We start from the raw sequence: 26,118 nt of genomic DNA, 5'->3' as shown, positions 1-26,118 counted from the left end.
ACATTTTTTACTTTTGTGTATTTCTCCCTGTATCTGTATATGAGTCCATGCGGAGGGTCCCTCAGTTAGGAATTTTAGGTTACTGTGCGTTAATTTATTTGTTGCCGGCATTATTTATATTAAACGTCTTACTTGTTGCATTCCCATTCTCTTGTCCTGTACGTTTATTTGTTTTTGGTTCGGAAAACCCTCGTCGTCTCCGCCCGTTCAGGTAAGCCTTGTCAACCTCCATTACCCCCATTGCACGTTTCACTACCCCCATAGTTGTGTATACGCCTCGGAGGTAAAGCTCGTTTGGTCATCTGTCGCCCTGAGGTCTTCACTACAGGGTAGACATGCGACAATATTTTACGATTATTATTTATTGATTTTAATTGTGCAATTAATCAATTATTGTACATCCCTCCCCTCCCAATACAGTATTCATATATATATATATATATATATATATATATATATATATATATATATATATATATATATATATATATATATATATATATATATATATATATTCCTCCCCTCCCAATACAGTCTCGGTATTGGCGGTATTGCCGAGCGCCAAAGGCGCTTGAGGATGTTATTTATTTATTTGGCATGGGGGTGGTGTACTTTGAATGTATCTGTACTTTTTTGGTTTTGTTTTGCATGACATAATATGCTGTGTATGGTATGCACACACATTGTTTTTGTGCATTATATACATTTACACACACATTATGTGTAAATGCATTTATATGCATTGATATGCATTTACACACACACACACACACACACACACACACACACACACACACACACACACACACAAACACACACACACACACACACACACACACACACACACACACACACACACGTGTGAAACCATGACCTCTGTCTGACTTCGGTGGCAAAGGTGTGAATATACCTGACATGTTGTACAGTGAATGGTATGTCGATCGATCATTGAGGTGCATCAAGAGCTTTTGGAATCTGAGAAGGGTGTGATCTTCGAGTAGAATCAAACTGACAACAAAGTGTAGTCTCGTGCACATTGTGAACAAGTTACATAATGTCTGTGGCATATCAGACACTTAACCAGTATTGAAATTTGAAATCTTAGACATTATGAGGATCTCTTCGAAAGATCACATGCCCAATATTGAGGCATTGTGCCAATATATCTATAGCATGGAGGCATTATCACAAGCCTCAAGCTTCGCTGGATGGGCACTATCGTCAAAATGACCGACAACAGAATGTGGTCAACTTGTTTTGAAGTTGGAAGAATGGTTTTATGTTTAAGGGTGTTGTACATTTGGAAATCAATATATGATATTCGCAAAAGATAAATGAAAGGAGCAGAAATTCCATCGGTCACTTGGAAAGATATTGGAAGGGTAGAAAATGCCGGAGAGCAGCAAACAGGTGTGGAGTGAAGAAAATAAAACAAGAAATGAACGGCATTAACTGGATCAAGACAAATGCCATGGAATTGCAACAGCTTCATCTCAAGTTATCTTCAGACAGAACTGTAGAAGAGGCTTTCCCACTACAGTTTTGGGGATGAAGCACCACGAACATCAGAAGCTCATGGACTATCTGAACTTCTTGAGCAAATCACATTCCTGAGTTGGCCTCCAAAGCCAATCACCGACTGGGCATCCTCCATCGTGCCAAGTCCTCCCTTGGCACACCTGAACTGTTATCCACCGACAGGGCTTTCACCTGCAGCCCGATGGAATATAGGCTATGAGCCAGACCCCCCAAATTGACCGGTCGGTACCATACAGATGGAGTAAGGCTCATTGTGATTTTTAGCAAGATATATGTCCCTAGATATGAAAAAAAAGTGATAGTGTATAACTCTCGGCCATCTCTGTGTTATCACCCGAAATATTATTATACGCCCGCTTCGCTTCGCCAAAAAATGTGATATTTGCTAAAATTGGAATAAATATGTTTTTAAGGACCACAGAGTGCCAATAATTTGCATACTGGATGCCAACTAATATAGTAATAGAAATATAGAACATTTGTGGGGGTTATTTATCAAATTTTTGATATAATGACAAAAAAATGTTAAATTTAGTGAAAAAGTGGTCGAAATCGCTTCGAGTTCAGAATTCACATTGTACATTTTTGTCAATATTTCAAAAATGAAAACTCCCAGAGTAACATTTGACCCCTCAAAATCTTCGCAAGGAACCACTGCATTGGAATATATCATTACTTTGTAATATGGTGGTTGTTTGGGGCACATATTTTGGTAAAGTTCAAAATATGTTCAACCATACCCCCTAATTTTGATATTATAGGTGCTAAAGGGAAATTAAAGGGAAAAAGTTACTGTATTTGCATCTGTATTACCCAACTAAATTGTTATTTCCTTTTGTCATTCCAGGTAATGTGGTGGTGGTGGTGGTGTTAGTGCTTGCCCAGTATTGCTAGTACAATCGCAATGGAAGAACAAACCAGAGATGAGGCCGAAGTGCCAACTGGAAGACATTGTATCATTCACAAGGAATCACTGAGTATTGATCCAAATGAACAACTTACCAGTCCACAAAGTTTTGAATCATGGAAAACCCTAATAAATGCTGCTCAAGTAAGAGATCACTCCCCTATACTTGACATCGCTAAATCGGTGACAGACAAGGAGATTCCAGTGATCTTCTACCATAGGAAATGTAGAAGCATTTTCACGATGAAGAGAGATCTGGAAGCCCTTAAACGTCAAATGTTACTCTGGGAGTTTTCATTTTTGAAATATTGACAAAAATGTACAATGTGAATTCTGAACTCGAAGCGATTTCGACCACTTTTTCACTAAATTTAACATATTTTTTGTCATTATATCAATATTTTGATAAATAACCCCCACAAATGTTCTATTTTCTATTACTATATTAGTTGGCATCCAGTATGCAAATTATTGGCACTCTGTGGTCCTTAAAAACATATATTTATTCCAATTTTAGCAAATATCACATTTTTTGGCGAAGCGAAGCGGGCGTATAATAATATTTCGGGTGATAACACAGAGATGGCCGAGAGTTATACACTGCTATCACTTTTTTTTCATATCTAGGGACATATATCTTGCTAAAAATCACAATGAGCCTTACTCCATCTGTATGGTACCGACCAACCCCCTTGGCTCATAGCCTAATACTGCTCTTCTCTCTGGGCTGGTAACCCCTTCCTCACATCAAGATTATTGGAATCTCCTGTGATGAAGCTGAGTCTATGGGCCTACCACTTTCACATTTCAGACAGGTCGGTGGTCTATCTGTCTTCCTCCACCTCATTCCTGGTCTTGCACCCTCTGCTCTTACCATGCTCTCTTCTGGAGAAACTCGCAAATTACAGAATCACTGCTCAATCCACCCATTCATTCCTCTTTTTCCTGCCTGTGGAACTAATTTCAACATTCTCTTCAATCTCACTCTTCCCTCCAGATCTTCAAGACAGCTGTTCACCACCATCTTAGATCATCCCCCATCCAAAAGCGAGACCTATTTTTCCAAGCCCACCTCCTTCCAAATTTCCAATATACTTGGTATAATGATTGTTTTAGTTGCAAGTGACATTATAATATGATTATGTACCTAACAATAATAAAGTTACTTTCGTTACACTTACACAAAACAATCAAGTCCAAGTTACCATCCGAGAAGGCAACGGCAGGAGATACCCCACGGTCGGACATTCTGAAAAGTTAATTCTATGCAGAAATACAAAAATAAAAATACCCTGACTCATCATCTCAATACCAATAATAGCTAAACATACCTGGTTTGTGACTCTGACATAATTGGAATTGCCAAAAGTGGAGACACCCCAGTCCCCAGTTCGGAATGAAGTCGAGCAGTCTCAGATCTCACTCATAAAAGTTGAAAATCAAATATTTGTCTTTGGCTTTACAAGAATGAACTAGAACGGGCACTCGGTAGAGCGCATACCTTCGCCGCAGTTACTGTTCTGTACTTGGCATGGGAGTGTAGGGAACAGAACAACAAAAATACGATTTTGACCTTTTCGTGACCTTGACCTTGACCTTTGACCCGATTGCTCCCAAAATCTAATCAAATATGTCCCGTATAATAACCAATCATCCCACCAAATTTCATGCAATTCGGTTGAATACTTTTTGAGTTATGCGAATAACATACACACACACACACAGACATACAAATAAATACACAGCGATCAAAACATAACCTTCCGCTTTTGCGAAGGTAATAAGTCTCTGTAATGAACTCAGTAATCATTTACATTCAACACATCATCACTCATGAAGAACTGTCCTGAAATCTGCAGCAAAACGATGAATGTAATTCCCTTACATTTTTCATTTAAAGAGAGACAACCGTTGCAGTTTCTGCATGGGAAGATGCAGAAAGAGGATAATGGAGATAAGACTAAAGTAAGCTGTAATTTCAAACAGCAAATTCTGTAAGATAAATATATGCGTCTTTTTTGTTTGTTTGCAAGGTCGAGGCTCATGGAGGATGGAGCACAGGGCCAGTGGTCGAGGCTCATGGAGGGTCGAGCACACGACCAGTGATCGAGGCTCATGGAGGATGGAGCACATGGTGAGTGGTCGAGCACATGACCAGTGATGAAGGCTCATGGACGATCGAGTACATAGCCTGTGGTCGAAGCTCATAGAGGATCGAGCACATGGCCAGTGGTTGAGGCTCATGGAGGGTCGAGCACATGGCCAGTCGTCGAGTCTCATGGAGAGTCGAGCACATGGCCAGTGATCGAGGCTCATGGAGGGTTGGGCGCATGACCAGTGATCGAGGTTCATGGAGGGTCGAGCACATGACCAGTGGTCGAGGCTCATGGAAGGTCGAGCACATAGCCAGTGATCGAGGCTCATGGAGGGTCGAGCACATGGCCAGTGGTCGAGGCTCATGGAGAGTCGAGCACATGACCAGTGATAGAGGTTCATGGAGGGTCGAGCACATAGCCAGTGATCGAGGCTCATGGAGGGTCGAGCGCATGACCAGTGATCGAGGCTCATGGAGGGTCGAGCACATGGCCAGTGATGGAGGCTCGAGCACATGGCCAGTGATCGAGGCTCATGAAGGGTCGAGCGCATGACCAGTGGTCGAGGCTCATGTAGGGTCGAGCACATGACTAGTGATCGAGGCTCATCCATAATGATCCGGAACACATTGACATTGGTCGGACATTAGATTAATCAGGACACCCTCGCCATTTTAATCCTCAAAGTTGAACTATAAATAATAATAATAATAATAATAATAATGTGCCCAATAAACAGACAGGACCGGTTACTCTGTATTGTGTAAAAACCGGACTGAGCCGATACGTTGAGCACGTGATTAATCATTGTGAGGTTCACGGACCCGTGCGCTCTCCGGTCACACCGACTGTAGCTCTTCTGACACGCGATACCTGTGGGACATCGGGGAGGGCAGGAGGTGGAGGAGGAGGAACGTGTTAGCCTCGCGGTCCCACCCCGAATGACGAAGCACGTCTCAAAACGCCGCTTGAGCTACTCCTTTATTTCATACTTAAAATACCCCAGTGCTCACCTGTACGCTCCCCTGTAGCTCCCACTCCAACTGCAGTACTTATCGTCATCTACCTTCGCAGGTAAGTCCATGCAGTTCCTCTGCGCCCTTTTTCTCTCCTTCCATGTAAGATGATTTGCTTCACCCTTGCCGCCGTCCCTCGTCCGCAATTCGTTTAACCTACCGCATTGTCGTTGTACCGTCACCTTGAGTACACCTCGAGAGTTGGTACCGACCCGAGTACCAACCCAAGTGTGACGTACTTACATAAGTTACATCGTGGGTAGCAGGTTGATGGACGGCCAGCTTAATGCCAAGCCAGGTCCACTCGACATGAACTAGTAATCCTGTATACTGCCATGTACATGTATTGGTGTGAACGTTTCTCGGTTTCTCACGGGGTACGTGTTGTACCTACTTTGTACCTGAGTCTCTGTAAGGTGAGGTGGAGCCACGAGCCTTCGGTCAGGCCAAACGTTACATTTTTAAGTCGTATTTTATGAGCTTTCAGGATCTTTGGAATCTCCTGCGATGAAGCTAACTCCGAGGGCCTTTCACTCACCCCCCTGCAGGCAGGTTGGTGGTGTTTCTGTCTTCTACCGACTCCTCTCTGGCCTTGCCCCCCCCCCCCCCAGCTCTCTCTGGGCTCTGTCCCCCAAATATTCCTACAGGTCGCACAAGATCTGCCTGCAACCCTCTGATGGTTAAACTGCCAAAATCTCGGCTCTCTGCTCACCTTCACTCCTTCATTCCTCTTTTCTCCCACCTCTGGAACAAACTCCCTCACTCTCTTCAATCCCACTCCTCCCTCCAAGTCTTCAAAACGGCTGTTCACCACCATCTCTTATCTTCCCCCATCCAAAACCTTGATCTTTTCTACCCCCGCTAATTTCACCCCAGATCAACCTCCATCAAATTTCCTGTTTTCTTTCCTGAAACTCAGAGTAGTGTCCATCTTGTTTATCCCATGTATCCCCAGCCCTCTCCCTTCCACAGATCTCCTGATGTTCCCGTTCTCTACTGTTGATATGTGCTTCCCTCTCTCACCCCTCTCTTGTCTCCCGCTCCCTTTATTATATGTTCAATGTGTTTTTGGTTTATGTTTTCGTGTTTTATCTGTTGCTCTTACACGAGCCTCGAATTTGTATACAATTTTTTTTTTTTAAACTTGCTAAGTGTACGATTGGGGTCACATGACGGAAGTTGTAGCCACTCCATTTGCCCTCCATCTTCAGGGGAGTTTTCCACCTTGGACCAAGGTGTATAAATAGCTCATCGTGGCGTTTCCTGAGACACACCTACCGGAAGTAAAACTTATTATAACCACAAACTATTCAGTCAATTCTTTATCCAACGTATGATCACATTTTGAAACAGTCGTTACTGCTGTGTAACAATAAACTGAAAGAAATCTGAAAGAAACCCGACGTCCTTGAGGAATACTATGCTTATCACGCCCCCCCCCCCCCCCCCATTGCCCCCAAAGACTAACAGACCCAAGCCGTCTCGACTTGCAAGGCCTCTAGATAGTCCGCCAGCTGAGCTACGATCTACATACAGATAATTGGACGAAACTCTATGAAATAATGATACATGATACACCCTTTTATTGTTCTCATGTCGCATGATCCTGTACGACCTTAAACATGGAAATTTGGCCATTTGGCCCATCGTTACCATGTTGCACTCATGAGTTAATTTTTTTCTTCTGCTGCACACAATAGTCTTGATGTTTTACTGGAGTCTAAATAACACAGTCTTGATTGGGTGACCCATCAATTGTCACACATGTGTGCATGTACCCAACTACATGTGGTACATGCTGATAGGACGGCCTCAGGAGGTACGCACACTGGCCTCCAAGTCGTCCAGCTTGGGTTTGAATGGCGACGCAGCTCCAATCCTAAACTGCTGTGATTCACAGGAAGGGAATGGTGTTTGAAATGAAAACTGACATAACACTTCCGGTCTTCTCCAAACACAATTTGATTAATTTGATGGTATAAATATGTTGGAATTCTTCGGATGGGGACGTCTGCAGGAAAACCGTTTAATGTTTTATTGAGATTGACTAATTGGTCAACAGGATTAACAAAGAGACAAAGCCACCTGATGAGGATACAGGGTCCTCCATTTTGTCTGGTAAACAAGCATGAGGTCTGGAAGCTCTAGAGAGGAACAGGCAATTAAAGCAGCATATGGCGAGTCATTAGAGCAATGGCGACGTTCTTGGGAATGTGAATATTCATATTTATCAGCACAAAAGGAACTTAGCAGTTGTCAAACCTGTAACTAAGTGTTCACATGCCAGAGGTGAGATAAATGTGTGGAAATAGGGAATGTGAAGTTCCAAGTACTGGAGATGGTGGGTTCTAATCACTTAATGACATTCAATGGGAACAAATACACAGGAAGCTGAAAACCTCTTACAAATATTCTCTGAGTAATGTGTATTCATCATTTACATTGACTCAGCTAAAGTTTGGACACACAAGGTCTGCTCATCATTACAGCTTTACACCCATCCCATCTATACCCACATGATCATCCCATTTCATACATGATACACCCATCCCATCTATACCCACATGATCATCCCATTTCATACATGATACACCCATCCCAACTATACCCACATGATCATCCCATTTCATACATGATACACCCATCCCATCTACACCCACATGATCATCCCATTTCATACATGATACACCCATCCCATCTATACCCACATGATCATCCCATTTCATACATGATACACCCATCCCATCTATACCCACATGATCATCCCATTTCATACATGATACACCCATCCCATCTATACCCACATGATCATCCCATTTCATACATGATACACCCATCCCATCTATACCCACATGATCATCCCATCCCATCTATACCCACATGATCATCCCATTTCATACATGATACACCCATCCCATCTATACCCACATGATCATCCCATTTCATACATGATACACCCATCCCATCTATACCCACATGATCATCCCATTTCATACATGATACACCCATCCCATCTATACCCACATGATCATCCCATTTCATACATGATACACCCATCCCATCTATACCCACATGATCATCCCATTTCATACATGATACACCCATCCCATCTATACACACATGATCATCCCATTTCATACATGATACACCCATCTCATCGATACCCACATGATCATCCCATTTCATACATGATACACCCATCCCATCTATACCCACATGATCATCCCAGTTCATACATGATACACCCATCCCATCTATACCCACATTATCATCCCATTTCATACATGATACACCCATCCCATCTATACCCACATGATCATCCCATTTCATACATGATACACCCATCCCATCTATACCCACATGATCATCCCATTTCATACATGATACACCCATCCCATCTATACCCACATGATCATCCCATTTCATACATGATACACCCATCCCATCTATACCCACATGATCATCCCATTTCATACATGATACACCCATCCCATCTATACCCACATGATCATCCCATTTCATACATGATACACCCATCCCATCTATACCCACATGATCATCCCATTTCATACATGATACACCCATCCCATCTATACCCACATGATCATCCCATTTCATACATGATACACCCATCCCATCTATACCCACATGATCATCCCATTTCATACATGATACACCCATCCCATCTATACCCACATGATCATCCCATTTCATACATGATACACCCATCCCATCTATACCCACATGATCATCCCATTTCATACATGATACACCCATCCCATCTATACCCACATGATCATCCCATTTCATACATGATACACCCATCCCATCGATACCCACATGATCATCCCATTTCATACATGATACACCCATCCCATCTATACCCACATGATCATCCTAGTTCATACATGATACACCCATCCCATCTATACCCACATTATCATCCCATTTCATACATGATACACCCATCCCATCTATACCCACATGATCATCCCATTTCATACATGATACACCCATCCCATCGATACCCACATGATCATCCCATTTCATACATGATACACCCATCCCATCTATACCCACATGATCATCCCATTTCATACATGATACACCCATCCCATCTATACCCACAGGATCATCCCATTTCAGACATGATACACCCATCCCATCTATACCCACATGATCATCCCATTTCATACATGATACACCCATCCCATCGATACCCACATGATCATCCCATTTCATACATGATACACCCATCCCATCTATACCCACATGATCATCCCAGTTCATACATGATACACCCATCCCATCTATACCCACATGATCATCCCATTTCATACATGATACACCCATCCCATCTATACCCACATGATCATCCCATTTCATACATGATACACCCATCCCATCTATACCCACATGATCATCCCAGTTCATACATGATACACCCATCCCATCTATACCCACATGATCATCCCAGTTCATACATGATACACCCATCCCATCTATACCCACATGATCATCCCATTTCATACATGATACACCCATCCCATCGATACCCACATGATCATCCCATTTCATACATGATACACCCATCCCATCGATACCCACATTATCATCCCATTTCATACATGATACACCCATCCCATCGATACCCACATGATCATCCCATTTCATACATGATACACCCATCCCATCTATACCCACATGATCATCCCAGTTCATACATGATACACCCATCCCATCTATACCCACATGATCATCCCATTTCATACATGATACACCCATCCCATCTACACCCACATGATCATCCCATTTCATACATGTGTTACATATTTATGTGAATGTATGTGAATTACCATTCAGGTCTTTGCTTATCCATGTGTAATAGATTAAGGGTTGTTGTGGTTGGAGGGTCAGGAGCCCTTCTGAAAAGTGTCCCGAAACGGAAGTGACCGGAAACGGAAGAGAAAAAGACACGAGGAAGAAAGCGACGAGTAGTATTCTTCCTCGCCCCGCTCCGACAAAAGGTGGGATCGACCTTGCGCTGCGTGGAAAAGCGGCGTTCCGAAGCCCGTCTGGCGAGAGGAATTACCGGGACGTGTACCTGCCCGGTGGAGACGTCAAGTTGACGTGGGGCCGTGCATCGACCCCGCGTCTGGCACTGTTCGCGGCACCGTCTAAACAGACGTGTGCGGGTCGCACCTTGGGGCCTAACGCGCCTTGCAAGCGGCGTGGGGCTTTTGGCTTGCTCTACCGTACCCGCTTCGCGTGGCCACGAGGGGCTGCAGCCACGGTGCCTGGTACGATACCTGCCCGGTGGAAAAACGTCCACCCGGGGTTCGTTCAACCGCCCGAGTGCGGCGACGCCGACCAGTATCTTGGTCAGGAGGGGCCCAGAGACATTGTGAGGAGCAGAGACCAAAAGGGGGTCGTGAGTACCGAAGTGAACACACATATATAAGATGGCCATCTTAATCATATAGGGGATTGATTGGTGGATTGGGAATTGTTGATGGTGGTTTGCTATTGATTGCTCGGGGAAAATCTCCGTGGTTGTATCATTGAAATTGTATGGTGTCATTACCATTGAAATATATCCTTGAACATCAGTTTTCTCTTGGGTGGAATTCATATGGATTGCGTGGCGAAAGCGCATATATAATACAACTTTCTGGCGAAGTTCCTCTCACGGTCCGGGGGTCACCGAGACCAGGTATTCACCGAGGGGACCACGTAACAGAATTGGGGGCTCGTCCGGGATCTAAAAGTGTATTTGTATAAAATAAGAAAATAATATTTTTATTAATTAAAATTTATTAATTAAGTATTAATTGGAAAATTTTTGGGGAAATTGGGGTAAATTCTTGGGTGAAGGTTAACAGGTGTTAACGATAGTCACCATGGCGTTTGTGGCACAGAACTTTGCGGTAACACCGAGTGAGGCACAGTTCCGAGCGTTACTAAAGTCGGACCTCTTGAAATTGGCCAAACATTTTAACTTGGAGGTCCGAACTAATTTGAGGAAGGCAGAGTTGCAGGCCACGGTGATACAATCTATGGTGGGATTAGGAACATGGGACGAGTTAGCCTGGGAGTGGCTACCCGAAGAACCAGAAGACGTTGAGCTCCGGAAACTGGAGTTGCAATTACGGAGCCAGGAACGGATTAAAGAAGAAGAAAGGAAAGCAGAAAAGGAAAGAGCAGAAGAAGAAAGGAAAGCAGAAGAGAGGAGAGAAGAGAAACAAGCAGAGGAAAGGAGAGTGGAACGAGAACTCCAGGAAAGGTTAGCAGAAGAAGAAAGGAAAGCAGAAAAGGAAAGAGCAGAAGAAGAAAGGAAAGCAGAAGAGAGGAGAGAAGAGAAACAAGCAGAGGAAAGGAGAGGGGAACGAGAACTCCAGGAAAGGTTAAAAGAAGAGGAAAGGAAAGCAGAAGCGAGGAGAGAAGAGAAACAAGCAGAGGAAAGGAGAGTGGAAAGAGAACTCCAGGAAAGGTTAGAAGGGAGAAAAGCAGAGGAGAGGAGAGCTGCAAGGGACCTCGAAGCAGAGGAGAGAAAAGCGGAAAGGGAATTAAAGGAACGTGACATGGAGCTTCAGCAAGAAATCAAATTCAAGGAGCTGGAGTTAATGAGAGAACGGGGAGAGGCACCACCCTTGCTGACTGGGTCGACACCTAACCAGAAAACCTGGGATGTGGGCAGACATGTGAGGCTGGTTCCACCGTTCAGTGAAAAGGAAGTCGCGAAATTTTTTCCACACTTTGAGAAAGTGGCTCGACAATTAAACTGGCCGGAGGAGGCCTGGACCATACTCGTGCAAAGTGTGCTGGTGGGGAAAGCTCAGGAAATTTATTCGGCGCTACCAATGGACCAATGTGCAGATTATGAGGTACTGAAGAAGCACATCCTCAAAGCCTATGAGTTGGTTCCGGAAGCCTACAGGCAAAAATTCAGGAATGCCAGGAAGAGGGAGAGTGAGACCCATGTGGAGTTTGCCAGAGTGAAAGAAAACATGTTTGATCGGTGGTGTGAGTCAAAAGGAGTCGGGAAAGACTTCGAAACATTGCGGGACTTGATCCTGGTGGAGGAATTCCAGCAGTGTGTCCACGAGGACATCAAAGTGTACCTGCAGGAAAAGAAAGTACCAAAGTTGTGGGACGCAGCCACCATGGCAGATGATTATGCCTTAACCCACCGAATAGGGGTCCACAAACCTAACTCCTCGCCTTGACTTCAGCAGGGGAGTTATGGAACAGCAGGTGCGGAGAACGACCATACATGGCGGCGGCCTCGAGATGATTATGGGGACAACTATGATACCCCACCTGTTCGAAATCAGAGGGATGCGGGCCCAAGACAAACTTATAGTTCGGGGGGCCCGAGGCAGACCACGAGTTTTTCCTCCGGGCCTACTTGCGCTTTTTGCAAGAAACCTGGACACTTGATGTCCAGTTGTTACCGCATGAAAAGCGAAGACCCAGAGCGGAGTCCGACTACTACGACTCCAAATGCAATGGCCATTGTGAGAAATCGCCATCAAAATGGTTACCAACCATTTATTTCAGAGGGGTTTGTGTCACGGGATGGAGCCTCGACTAACCGGAAACCGGTTAGGATATTGAGGGACACAGGGGCACATCAATCTTTAATGCTTGAAGGCATTTTGCCATGGTCCGAGGAGACGGCAACGGGGGATAGTGTTCGTTTACAGGGGATCGGGGGCGGTGTTAGTGCTCCCCTTCATGTCATCCATTTGGAGTCCGATTTGGTGTCAGGACCGGTCACCGTCGGTTTACAAGCCACGCTTCCTGTAGAGGGTGTATCTGTTGTTATCGGGAATGATTTGGCCGGGGGTCAAGTTTATGGTAACCTGAGGGTTGGTAAAGAGCCCAGCAGGGAAAATAACACCACACCAGCTCGGGATGGCGACAAAAGTGCCAAGTTATTTGTAGGGGGACTGAACTTCAAAACAGAGGAAGAAGTTCTGACCTCTGTCTTCAACAGATAGGGGCCGCTGGTGGAAGTGCGGTTGGTAAGAGACTGGGAAACGCAACAGTCAAGAGGGTTCGGCTTTGTCACGTTTGCCAGCACAAAAGATGCCAGAGAGGCAGAGAAGAATTGGAATGGCAAGGATTTGGAGGGTCGGACCATAACAGTAGGGAAGGCATTTCGTAGGCGTCGAGAGGTCTACAGGAGAGGACAACTGGGCGGTAGTTTTGGTGGTGGCCGCAATCAATATTATTATGGAGGCTCCCTGAGTTACAGCAGCTCCCGAAGGAAGGATTGTCAAAGTAGTGGCCGAGAAGGAGACCGCTATTCATGGGACTACAGGGACAAGTGGTCCCACCATAATTATTAGGGAAGTTCTGAGAAGTTGAAGCACTGAATGCGGCGGAGCCGCCGAGCCAAGATTCCTACACGAATTAACCGTGAACGCCGTTCCTAAAGGCGTCCATGTAGTGAACTTTCATGCACGGACTAACCGTGAACTCCACGTTCCTCAAGGCGCCCATGTAGAGAACTTTCCTGCACGGACTAACCGTGAACTCCGCGTTCCTAAAGGCATCCATGTAGTGAATACTCGGCTTGGCCTCCCGGAAAAAGTGCTATCGAGTTGCTTAACTTTGGATCTTTGATCAACCCCTTAACCTTCATTCACAAGAAACTGACGGTCAAAGTCAGAGGGTCATGAGATGGAGTTTGATTTGGTAGGGACAATGTCGTTGCTGGTGCTTAGTCCAGAGGGAGTAATCTGGAGGGGGTGTGGTGAAATGTTGGTTGCTTTATTTTTAAGTGATAACTGTGCCCGGGGGGAACTGATAATGTGGGGGGGTTGAGTTATCTGGTTTGTTTCTCCAAATTGGCCGGCAAAGAAAGTTTTCGCTGGGTTCAAACTTTCTTTCTTGAAGGGGGGGAGTGTTACATATTTATGTGAATGTATGTGAATTACCATTCAGGTCTTTGCTTATCCATGTGTAATAGATTAAGGGTTGTTGTGGTTGGAGGGTCAGGAGCCTTTCTGAAAAGTGTCCGGAAACGGAAGTGACCGGAAACGGAAGAGAAAAAGACACGAGGAAGAAAGCGACGAGTAGTATTCTTCCTCGCCCCGCTCCGACAAAAGGTGGGATCGACCTTGCGCTGCGTGGAAAAGCGGCGTTCCGAAGCCCGTCTGGCGAGAGGAATTACCGGGACGTGTACCTGCCCGGTGGAGACGTCAAGTTGACGTGGGGCCGTGCATCGACCCCACGTCTGGCACTGTTCGCGGCACCGTCTAAACAGACGCGTGCGGGTCGCACCTTGGGGCCTAACGCGCCTTGCAAGCGGCGTGGGGCTTTTGGCTTGCTCTACCGTACCCGCTTCGCGTGGCCACGAGGGGCTGCAGCCACGGTGCCTGGTACGATACCTGCCCGGTGGAAAAACGTCCACCCGGGGTTCGTTCAACCGCCCGAGTGCGGCGACGCCGACCAGTATCTTGGTCAGGAGGGGCCCAGAGACATTGTGAGGAGCAGAGACCAAAAGGGGGTCGTGAGTACCGAAGTGAACACACATATATAAGATGGCCATCTTAATCATATAGGGGGATTGATTGGTGGATTGGGAATTGTTGATGGTGGTTTGCTATTGATTGCTCGGGGAAAATCTCCGTGGTTGTATCATTGAAATTGTATGGTGTCATTACCATTGAAATATATCCTTGAACATCAGTTTTCTCTTGGGTGGAATTCATATGGATTGCGTGGCGAAAGCGCATATATAATACAACTTTCTGGCGAAGTTCCTCTCACGGTCCGGGGGTCACCGAGACCAGGTATTCACCGAGGGGACCACGTAACACATGATACACCCATCCCATCTATACCCACATGATCATCCCATTTTATACATGATACACCCAGCCCATCTATACCCACATGATCATCCCATTCCATACATGATACAACCAGCCCATCTATACCCACATGATCATCCCATTTCATACATGATACACCCAGTCCATCTATACCCACATGATCATCCCATCATCCTTTTTTATACATGATACACCCAGCCCATCTATACCCACATGATCACCCCCATCATCCTTTTTCATACATGATACACTCATCCCATCTATACCCACATGATCATCCCATCATCCTTTTTCATACATGATACACCCAGCCCATCTATACCCACATGATCATCCCATTTCATACATGATACACCCAGCCCATCTATACCCACATGATCATCCCATCATCCCATTTCATACATGATACACCCATCCCATCTATACCCACATGATCATCCCATCATCCCATTTCATTCATGATACACCCAGCCCATCTATACCCACATGATCATCCCATCATCCTTTTTCATACATGATACACCCAGCCTATCTACACCCACATGATCATCCCATCATCCCATTTCATACATGATACACCCAGCCCATCTCTACCCACATGATCATCCCATCATCCTTTTTCATACATGATACACCCATCCCATCTATACCCACATTATCATCCTTTTTCATACATGATACTCCCAGCCCATCTATACCCAAATGCTCATCCCATTTCATACATGATACACCCAGCCCATCTATGCCCACATGATCATCCCATCATCCTTTTTCATACATGATACACCCAGCCAATGATTTACATTTACAATAGCCATATAATCACATACATTCGCAGCATCCTAATTAGCATTTCCCCCCCCATGAATAGCTAATCATCATCCATGAAGTCATTTTATCATGCTGACGCAGCCCTTCATTCATGTTCACAGAGCCAAACCATCATTTTCAACAAGCCCATGAAAATGTTACCTATTATATCATACATACACTTGGTTAATCCTCTTTTAACATATAGTAGCCTGGTGTTAATTTAACAGCTAAGGTGGCTGGCTTAAGATCCTAGGGTGTTTAGTTCAATTCTCTGTGGGCCGTTGAATTAACACCAAGCAGGTCGATTCAGTTTGTACTCCTTTGGAGGTTGGCAAAATGAGCACCAGCTGACTGGTAATGGGGTGGTGGGGGGGGGGGGGGGACTGCATCAGCGGCACAGCTGTGCTCCCAGCAGTGATGCAACCAGCAGCCACAGGCTGCACACAGACCACCACCCATTCACCAATTCATGTAAAAGTCATTGATGGATTCACACTATTAATGACTCACAACCAAACCTAACCTGACATATGGCAAGACCTGTACTTTAAAACATGGGTCTTTAACCTTGTGTCATTACCTTGATACTTCAATTCACACCTAGTTTTCAGGTAGTACGATATTACGGACAAACTGACCTTTGACAATTTTCGGTTCCACTTTTAAACTCAGAACACACAGCAATAATGTCTGATGTAACATACAATATTTTGGTGAAAATGTGGAACGTCCTGAATATTAAACACTCATTGAAATGCAAATTACATTAAGTAGTAAAGATAAACAAGATTGGATGAGACAGGTTTGAAAAGAAAAGTAACCTATCTCTACATCATATGTGTTATCCTTTATGTGCAATAGTGTTTTAAATGAAAGCACCTCGAGGCACTGTTCATGTAACCTGATGCGTGATAGCATTAGGAAGGAGGTGTGCACAGGTGTTCTGACAGTACAAGGAAGTCCAGTGTGAAGTATTCCCAAGGCAGGTTCAGGAACAATTACCCGACTCAGTGGATTGAATGTACAGTATTGTATTGCTGCATTTTCTTGTTTGCCTGGAGTGTGGAGGTGTGCAGGTGTGGGGGTGTTAGGTGTGGAGGTGTGGGGGTGTTGGGTGTGCAGGTGTGGGGGTGTTGGGTGTGGAGGTGTGGGGGTGTTGGGTGTGGAGGTGTTGGGTGTGGAGGTGTTGGGTGTGGAGGTGTTGGGTGTGGGGGTGTTGGGTGTGGAGGTGTTGGGTGTGGAGGTGTGGGGGTGTGGAGGTGTGGGGGTGGAGGATGCAGGATTAAAGGAACTCACATTTCCTGTTGTGACAATTTGTTTCCAAAGTTTAGTTGCTTTTTCTTTTCTTTATCACATTGCAATCAAATATGTTGGTTCCTGTGCTTTGTTTATCCTTTTGTGTCAAAAAGGGCTCTAATGTTGTTGTTGTCTTTTGTACTTTTGTACATTGTTTATAATTTCCTGAAGATTGCAGTATTGTTGTCATATAAATGGAATGGTGTCATGGGTTGCACCTTCATTATAACATGCATGCGTCTGCTTCCACACCCTATTATGTGGCCTCCAAACTCATACTTATACATATCAAAAGGTATGTGATGAGTCCAGGTATTACTTTCAATAATATGGAAGTTAGTTTTGAAAAAAGCTATGAAATCATAATATCAGCAAAAAAGAGAAGCAGATCGATTTTTCCCCAGTTTGGATAACGTGGCCAAACCGCAAAGAGTTAAGGAGTAAAAAAAGTGATCAGGGACCTCATGTGTTGTTACTAACAAACCAATACTTCTGTTTCCCATTTCGAACTTACATAAAAGTAAAGCAGATTACTCATTTGCAAGAAAAAGTGCAGTTGTTTATTTATTTTCTCAACATTGATAAACTTGGATGTAGATTTCTTGAGCAGCTGCTGAAGCTCGGGTCAACACACGTGTCCGTTCGTCTTGTCCGCTGTTCAAAGGTTGGACATGCCGATTCCCTCATGTAACATATTCAGGAAATCCGATTCCCTTCCTTCACTCATCCTTTTTGAATGTGCTACCTGATTACCTGCGACCTTATCTTCCCTCTACAAAGCAATCCATATTAACTTTCTCCATATCTTCTATTAAATGACTGAACAATGTTTGCCTTCTTGTGAGATTACAAGGGTAGAAGTACAACTTGCTGCTACCTCAGTACTCTCGCAAGGTAGGACAAAGTAGGAGAGTTAACCACACTCCCCCCTCCCCCTCCCCTTCTTTCTCTCTCTGTTCTCTCTCTCTGTTCTCTCTCACCATCTCTGACCTCTCTCTCCATCTCTGTTCTCCATCTCTGTTCTCCCTCTCTGTTCTCTCTCACCATCTCTGTTCTCTCTCTCCGTTCTCCCTCTCTGTTCTCTCTCTCCATCTCTGTTCTCGCTCTCTGTTCTCCATCTCTGTTCTCTCTCTCCATCTCTGTTCTTCCTCTCTGTTCTCTCTCTCCATCTCTGTTCTCTCTCTCCATCTCTGTTCACTCTCTCCATCTCTGTGCTTCCTCTCTGTTCTCTCTCTCCATCTCTGTTCTCTCTCTCCATCTCTGTTCTCCGTTTCTGTTCTCTCTCTTCATCTCTGTTCTCCATCTCTGTTCTCCATTTCTGTTCTCCCTCTCTGTTCTCTCTCTCTCCATCTCTGTTCTCCCTCTCTGTTCTCTCTCACCATCTCTGTTCTCTCTCTCCATCTCTGTTCTCCATCTCTGTTCTCCCTCTCTGTTCTCTCTCTCTCTCCATCTCTGTTCTCTCTCTCCATCTCTGTTCTCCCTCTGTTCTCTCTCACCATCTCTGTTCTCCCTCTCTGTTCTCTCTCACCATCTCTGTTCTCTCTCTCCATCTCTGTTCTCTCTCTCTCCATCTCTGTTCTCCCTCTGTTCTCTCTCACCATCTCTGTTCTCTCTCTCCGTTCTCTCTCTCTGTTCTCTCTCACCATCTCTGACCTCTCTCTCCATCTCTGTTCTCCATCTCTGTTCTCCCTCTCTGTTCTCTCGCTCCATCTCTGTTCTCCATCTCTGTTCTCTCTCTCCATCTCTGTTCTCCATTTTTGTTCTCTCTCTCCATCTCTGTTCTCCATTTCTGTTCTCCCTCTCTGTTCTCTCTCACCATCTCTGTTCTCTCTCTCCGTTCTCCCTCTCTGTTCTCTCTCTCCATCTCTGTTCTCCGTCTCTGTTCTCCATCTCTGTTCTCTCTCTCCATCTCTGTTCTCTCTCTCCATCTCTGTGCTTCCTCTCTGTTCTCTCTCTCCATCTCTGTTCTCTCTCTCCATCTCTGTTCACTCTCTCCATCTCTGTGCTTCCTCTCTGTTCTCTCTCTCCATCTCTGTTCTCTCTCTCCATCTCTGTTCTCCGTTTCTGTTCTCTCTCTTCATCTCTGTTCTCCATCTCTGTTCTCCATTTCTGTTCTCCCTCTCTGTTCTCTCTCTCTCCATCTCTGTTCTCCCTCTCTGTTCTCTCTCACCATCTCTGTTCTCTCTCTCCATCTCTGTTCTCCATCTCTGTTCTCCCTCTCTGTTCTCTCTCTCTCTCCATCTCTGTTCTCTCTCTCCATCTCTGTTCTCCCTCTGTTCTCTCTCACCATCTCTGTTCTCCCTCTCTGTTCTCTCTCACCATCTCTGTTCTCTCTCTCTCCATCTCTGTTCTCCCTCTGTTCTCTCTCTCCATCTCTGTTCTCCCTCTGTTCTCTCTCACCATCTCTGTTCTCCCTCTCTGTTCTCTCTCACCATCTCTGTTCTCTCTCTCCATCTCTGTTCTCTCTCTCTCCATCTCTGTTCTCCCTCTGTTCTCTCTCACCATCTCTGTTCTCTCTCTCCGTTCTCTCTCTCTGTTCTCTCTCACCATCTCTGACCTCTCTCTCCATCTCTGTTCTCCATCTCTGTTCTCCCTCTCTGTTCTCTCGCTCCATCTCTGTTCTCCATCTCTGTTCTCTCTCTCCATCTCTGTTCTCCATTTTTGTTCTCTCTCTCCATCTCTGTTCTCCATTTCTGTTCTCCCTCTCTGTTCTCTCTCACCATCTCTGTTCTCTCTCTCCGTTCTCCCTCTCTGTTCTCTCTCTCCATCTCTGTTCTCCGTCTCTGTTCTCCATCTCTGTTCTCTCTCTCCATCTCTGTTCTCTCTCTCCATCTCTGTTCACTCTCTCCATCTCTGTGCTTCCTCTCTGTTCTCTCTCTCCATCTCTGTTCTCTCTCTCCATCTCTGTTCACTCTCTCCATCTCTGTGCTTCCTCTCTGTTCTCTCTCTCCATCTCTGTTCTCTCTCTCCATCTCTGTTCTCTCTCTCCATCTCTGTTCTCTCTCTCCATCTCTGTTCTCCGTTTCTGTTCTCTCTCTTCATCTCTGTTCTCCATCTCTGTTCTCCATTTCTGTTCTCCCTCTCTGTTCTCTCTCTCTCCATCTCTGTTCTCCCTCTCTGTTCTCTCTCACCATCTCTGTTCTCTCTCTCCATCTCTGTTCTCCATCTCTGTTCTCCCTCTCTGTTCTCTCTCTCTCTCCATCTCTGTTCTCTCTCTCCATCTCTGTTCTCTCTCTCCATCTCTGTTCTCCCTCTGTTCTCTCTCACCATCTCTGTTCTCCCTCTCTGTTCTCTCTCACCATCTCTGTTCTCTCTCTCCATCTCTGTTCTCTCTCTCTCCATCTCTGTTCTCTCTCTCCATCTCTGTTCTCCCTCTGTTCTCTCTCACCATCTCTGTTCTCTCTCTCCGTTCTCCCTCTCTGTTCTCTCTCTCCATCTCTGTTCTCCGTCTCTGTTCTCCATCTCTGTTCTCTCTCTCCATCTCTGTTCTCTCTCTCCATCTCTGTTCACTCTCTCCATCTCTGTGCTTCCTCTCTGTTCTCTCTCTCCATCTCTGTTCTCTCTCTCCATCTCTGTTCTCCGTTTCTGTTCTCCATTTCTGTTCTCCCTCTCTGTTCTCTCTCTCCATCTCTGTTCTCTCTCTCCATCTCTGTTCTCCATCTCTGTTCTCTCTCTCCATCTCTGTTCTCCATCTCTGTTCTCTCTCTCCATCTCTGTTCTCTCTCTCCATCTCTGTTCTCTTTCTCTCCATCTCTGTTCTCTCTCTCCATCTCTGTTCTCTCTCTCCATCTCTGTTCTCTCTCTCCATCTCTGTTCTTTCTCTCCATCTCTGTTCTCCATTTCTGTTCTCTCTCTCTCCATCTCTGTTCTCCATTTCTGTTCTCCCTCTCTGTTCTCTCTCTCTCCATCTCTGTTCTCTCTCTCCATCTGTGTTCTCCCTCTCTGTTTTCTCTCACCATCTCTGTTCTCTCTCTCCATCTCTGTTCTCCCTCTCTGTTTTCTCTCACCATCTCTGTTCTCTCTCTCCATCTCTGTTCTCCATTTCTGTTCTCCCTCTCTGTTCTCTCTCTCTCCATCTCTGTTCTCTCTCTCCATCTGTGTTCTCCCTCTCTGTTTTCTCTCACCATCTCTGTTCTCTCTCTCCATCTCTGTTCTCCATCTCTGTTCTTCCTCTCTGTTCTCTCTCTCCATCTCTGTTCTCCCTCTCTGTTCTCTCTCTCCATCTCTGTTCTCCATCTCTGTTCTCTCTCTCCATCTCTGTTCTCCAATTCTGTTCTCTCTCTCCATCTCTGTTCTCCATCTCTGTTCTCTCTTTCCATCTCTGTTCTCCATTTCTGTTCTCCCTCTCTGTTCTCTCTCTCTCCATCTCTGTTCTCTCTCTCCATCTCTGTTCTCCCTCTGTTCTCTCTCACCATCTCTGTTCTCCCTCTCTGTTCTCTCTCACCATCTCTGTTCTCTCTCTCCATCTCTGTTCTCTCTCTCTGTTCTCTCTCCCCTTTTCTGTTCTCTCTCTCCATCTCTGTTCTCTCTCTCTGTTCTCTCTCTCTCTCTCTCTCTCTCTCTCTCTCTTTCTCTCTCTCTCTCTCTCTCTGTCTCTGTCTCTGTCTCTCTCTCTCTGTCTCTCTCTCTGTCTCTCTCTCTTCCCCTCCCCCCCCCCCCCCCCCCCCCCACCAAAAAGATTACGCTGCGTAGTTTGCCTCGCCTTCACAGCAGTCGTCAGAGTCTGTGCCAGTGATATTAAACTCGCCTACCCTTTGTGAAAGATACATTTGGATCTTTAAAGTTGACCAGCTAATGCTAGCAGGCAGTGGCCTTAACTTACTGTCCATCTAAGCGATGACACACTTTTTGATACAATACCAATCAACACCTGTAAAGCTCACCGCGATCAAACGGTATCTTTGGGCCGGGAATCAAACCCAGACTAGATCGCTCAATAATAAGGATGCTCCCACTGCACCATAAAATTAGACGTAGTTAGCCACAGCATGTTTAACAAACAAGGAGTGTAAATTGATAAACGAGTGTGATAAGAAGGGGATTCCTGCAATGTCACCCTGGCCTTGCATTGGCTGCCACACACTGATCTGCAGGTTCTGTGTGTCCAAGTCAGCAATTCGATTTCCTCACAAGGGAAAGTACCCCAAATCGATAGTCGGTTAAAATAGCAAAAGTACGTCACAAAGAGTCACAAAACAGATGAAATACATAAAAAATACTGAATACACCAGCATGCATTTGGATGGTTGCACAGCTGTAAGAAAATCAACCCTTTCTGTTGTCATCTGACTTTAAAGTATTTGCCTCTTTAACATTTATGTGTGAAGCATTTTTACTGTAGATGGAGAAAGATGCTTCATTGAATTGCGCAGGATCAAAATTCCTTGAGAAACGAACACAACACTCTTGTTACCTCCACCACTCAAGGTGGATGGAGGTTGTGTTTTCACCCCTGTCTGTTCGTTGCTTGCGAATTTGAAGATTTTTCAAGTATATTGTTTGGTCTTGTGCGTTATTCTGTCTGTCTGTTTGTCTGTCCATCGCCTACAGGTCACAATTTTAAACCGATCTTCACCAAACCTCACCAAATGGCAGAGTTGGTCATAAGGAAGAAGGCCATTCATTTTCAGGTCAAAGATCAAAGGTCACTTTTCGGTCAAATTTCTTAAATTGTCATTTTTTCATCCAATTGACTTGAAAGTTGAACAGCATTTACACATTGAGTCACTAAATTTGAAAACCAACTATTTTTGAGGTCACAAGGTCAAAGGCCAACTCAAGGTCAAACTTCTTAAAGTTATCATTTTTCATCCAATTGAATCGAGCTTTGATTAAGAAAGTCAATTTCAATGTTAATGAAATTGAACAATTTGATGTATCCATGCCAACCTTTTTTTCCTGAAGGGGGGGGGGGGGAGGTGGGGAGTGGGCAGTGGATTTTGCAAGTATTGTGGCTCTGCACGACGTTTTTCTTGTTTGTTTGTTTGTTTGTTTGTTTGTAAACAGAATATCTCAAAAAGTTGTGGATGAATTCAGACAAAGCTTGGTGGAGAGGTTGGTTCAGGGGGGGTATGTGACAAGGATGAGGTGATTAGATTTTGTTGAAGATCTGGATCCAGATCTGGATCTGAGAATTTTTACAGTGATTCTTCACCATTGAGCGATAGAGCCAAAAATGATATGCAGCACGATAACTCAAGAGGTTATGGATGACTTATGACAAAACTTGGTGGATGAGTTGAGTAAGTGAGAAGAACAAGCTGAATAGATTTTGGTTCATGTCCGAATCCAGATCTGTCCAATCATTGTGATACAAAATGTAAACTGTTCAGCCTGAGTGCCGGTCTAGTTGTAACTGTTTTATAGAAAATTATTCAGTTTTTATTTGAATCATTCAAGACTTTGATCCTTCTGATGTTCCAACTTAATTTTTAGCTCACCTGGAACAAAGCTCAGGGGAGCTTATGCGAAGGCGCGTCGTCCGTCAGTCCGTCCGTCCGCCCGGCAGTCCGTAAACACTTAAAACTTATTCTCCGAAACCGCTGATGGGATTGCGACCAAATTTGGCACAAATTATATTTGTTTTGTTGTGACTAAAGTTTGTTCACGGCATTAAAAAAAATCGTGGTCTAAGAGGGTTATCCGGGGGTCAAAGTGGATCTAGGTTTGACCCCCAAAATGGGTATTTGCTTTCTTCTCTGAAACGACACAAACTATTTCGATGAAACTTGACCACAACCTTCATCACCGGTGATGTACCAAAGTTTGTTTACTGCACTAAGAAAATCGAAGTCTAAGGGTGTCTACGGGGGGTCAAAGTGGGTCCAGGTTTGACCCCCTAAAATAGATATTTGCTTTCTTCTCAGAAACTACACACACTATTTCGAGGAAACTTTACCACAACCTTCACCACCCGTGATGTACCAAAGCTTTTTCACGACATTAAACAAATCTGCCCCTATGAGGGTCTTCGGGGGATCAAGGTGGGTCCAGGTTTGACCCCCTAATATAGATATTTGCTTTCTTCTCTGAAGCTACACACGATTTCAATGAAACTTGACCACAACTTTCATCATCCGTGATGTACCCAAGTTTGTTCACGGCATTTAAAACATCTGTCCGTTTGGTGGTCTACGGGGGGGTTGCCCCCCAAAATAGGTATTTGTTTTCTTCTCAGAAACTACATATGCAATTCCGATGAACCTTCACCACAACCTTAATCACCCGTGTTGCACCAAAGTTTGTTCCTGGCATTTAAAAAAATCGGGGTCTAAGGAGGTCTATGGGGGGCTTTAGTCTATGTCCACCAAAATAGGTATTTGCTTTATTCTCAGAACCTACACACACAATTTTGAAGAAACGTCACCACATCCTTCATCATCCGTGATGTACCGATGTTTGTTCAAGGCATTGGAAAAATTGTGGTCTGAGGAGGTACACGGAGTAGGGGGGGGGGGATGGGGGGGTTGCCCCCCAAAAAGGGTATTTTTTTTGTTTGTTTGTTTAAAGTCTTATGATTATGTTTGTATGATTCTACATGCTGCCCTGTCTTCCAGCAACCATTCAAATTGGTTTAAAATACATTTAGTAAGTGCAGTATACTGCTTGTTCTTCCAGGTGAGCGCCAGGTGTATTTCCTGCTGAGGCAGTCTCATGCCCCTATGTTTTGGAGTCCTGCTGAGGCAGTCTCTTGACAAAGATTATTAAAGTTTGGTAATTTGCCTTTCCCTATACAGTGGCAGTAAGTGCAGACAGGGATTTGGAATTTAGCCAGAATAACACCACACAATAGCCTAGACTTTAGTACTGTCGGACAATGAACACATCCACAAGCAGGTAGATATACCATGGCTCGTATGTGTGTGTCCTCGGTTGTTATCTGTATAAGTGGGGTTCATGTGTGGGATGTCCATATGCGTGTGTCGCGTGTTGCGGGATGTGTTTTGTTAGCTGAAAGGTGTGGTCATAGAACATTTGGTAAGGGTTACCAACAGCTCACCTGTCCTGTTTGGTCTGTTCGCATCGCTCAGAATCTAGTCCAATCACCTGTTCACATTGTGGTTACCAAGGAAACAGTATTCAGACATTACCATGTATGGCTTGTTCGTTATTAAATGGCTTTGGTATTTCAAATTTGCTCACCAGGAAAAATGCAACATAGCATGGTGTTGAATTGACATGAATAGCAATGCTTGCACGCATTCTCCGATCGGGCTCCGATGTCTTCAATATAAATACATGGGTGGGGTTGTGATGCACTACCAGCGTGGGTCGATTGGAGGTTAGTAGGGGGGGGAGGAGTAGAGAAGCATGATTCATCTAAAGACACCTTAGTACACACATCACTTTATGATGTTACAATCATCCAGAATGATTTCCCAGTACCTGTACCTGGCTCTCTGTATGATGTTAGAAATATCCAGAATTTTTTCCCTGTACTCACCTGGCTCTCTTTATGATGTTAGAAACATCCAGAATTTTTTCCCTGTACTCACCTGGCTCTCTTTATGATGTTAGAAACATCCAGAATTTTTTCCCTGTACTCACCTGGCTCTCTTTATGATGTTAGAAACATCCAGAATTTTTTCCCTGTACTCACCTGGCTCTTT

At 44.7% G+C, this 26,118-nt stretch overlaps 1 protein-coding gene across 1 annotated transcript in view; it reads left to right on the top strand.

The window, feature by feature from the left end:
• Nucleotides 1–5,427: 5,427 nt before the first annotated feature.
• LOC137431588 (villin-1) overlaps nucleotides 5,428–26,118 on the top strand; it is a 90,544-nt gene continuing 69,853 nt past the window's right edge. The window contains exon 1 of the mRNA XM_068123068.2: nucleotides 5,428–5,613. The gene's annotated coding sequence lies outside the window, so the exon portion shown is untranslated. The remainder of the gene's footprint in view (nucleotides 5,614–26,118) is intronic.

Source organism: Myxine glutinosa, chromosome 7, assembly GCF_964187855.1.
Source record: "Myxine glutinosa chromosome 7, kmMyxGlut1.1, whole genome shotgun sequence".
Classification (NCBI taxonomy): Eukaryota; Metazoa; Chordata; class Myxini; order Myxiniformes; family Myxinidae; genus Myxine; species Myxine glutinosa.
Note: the sequence above shows the minus strand (reverse complement) of the source record. Positions and strands in the feature narration are given on the sequence as shown.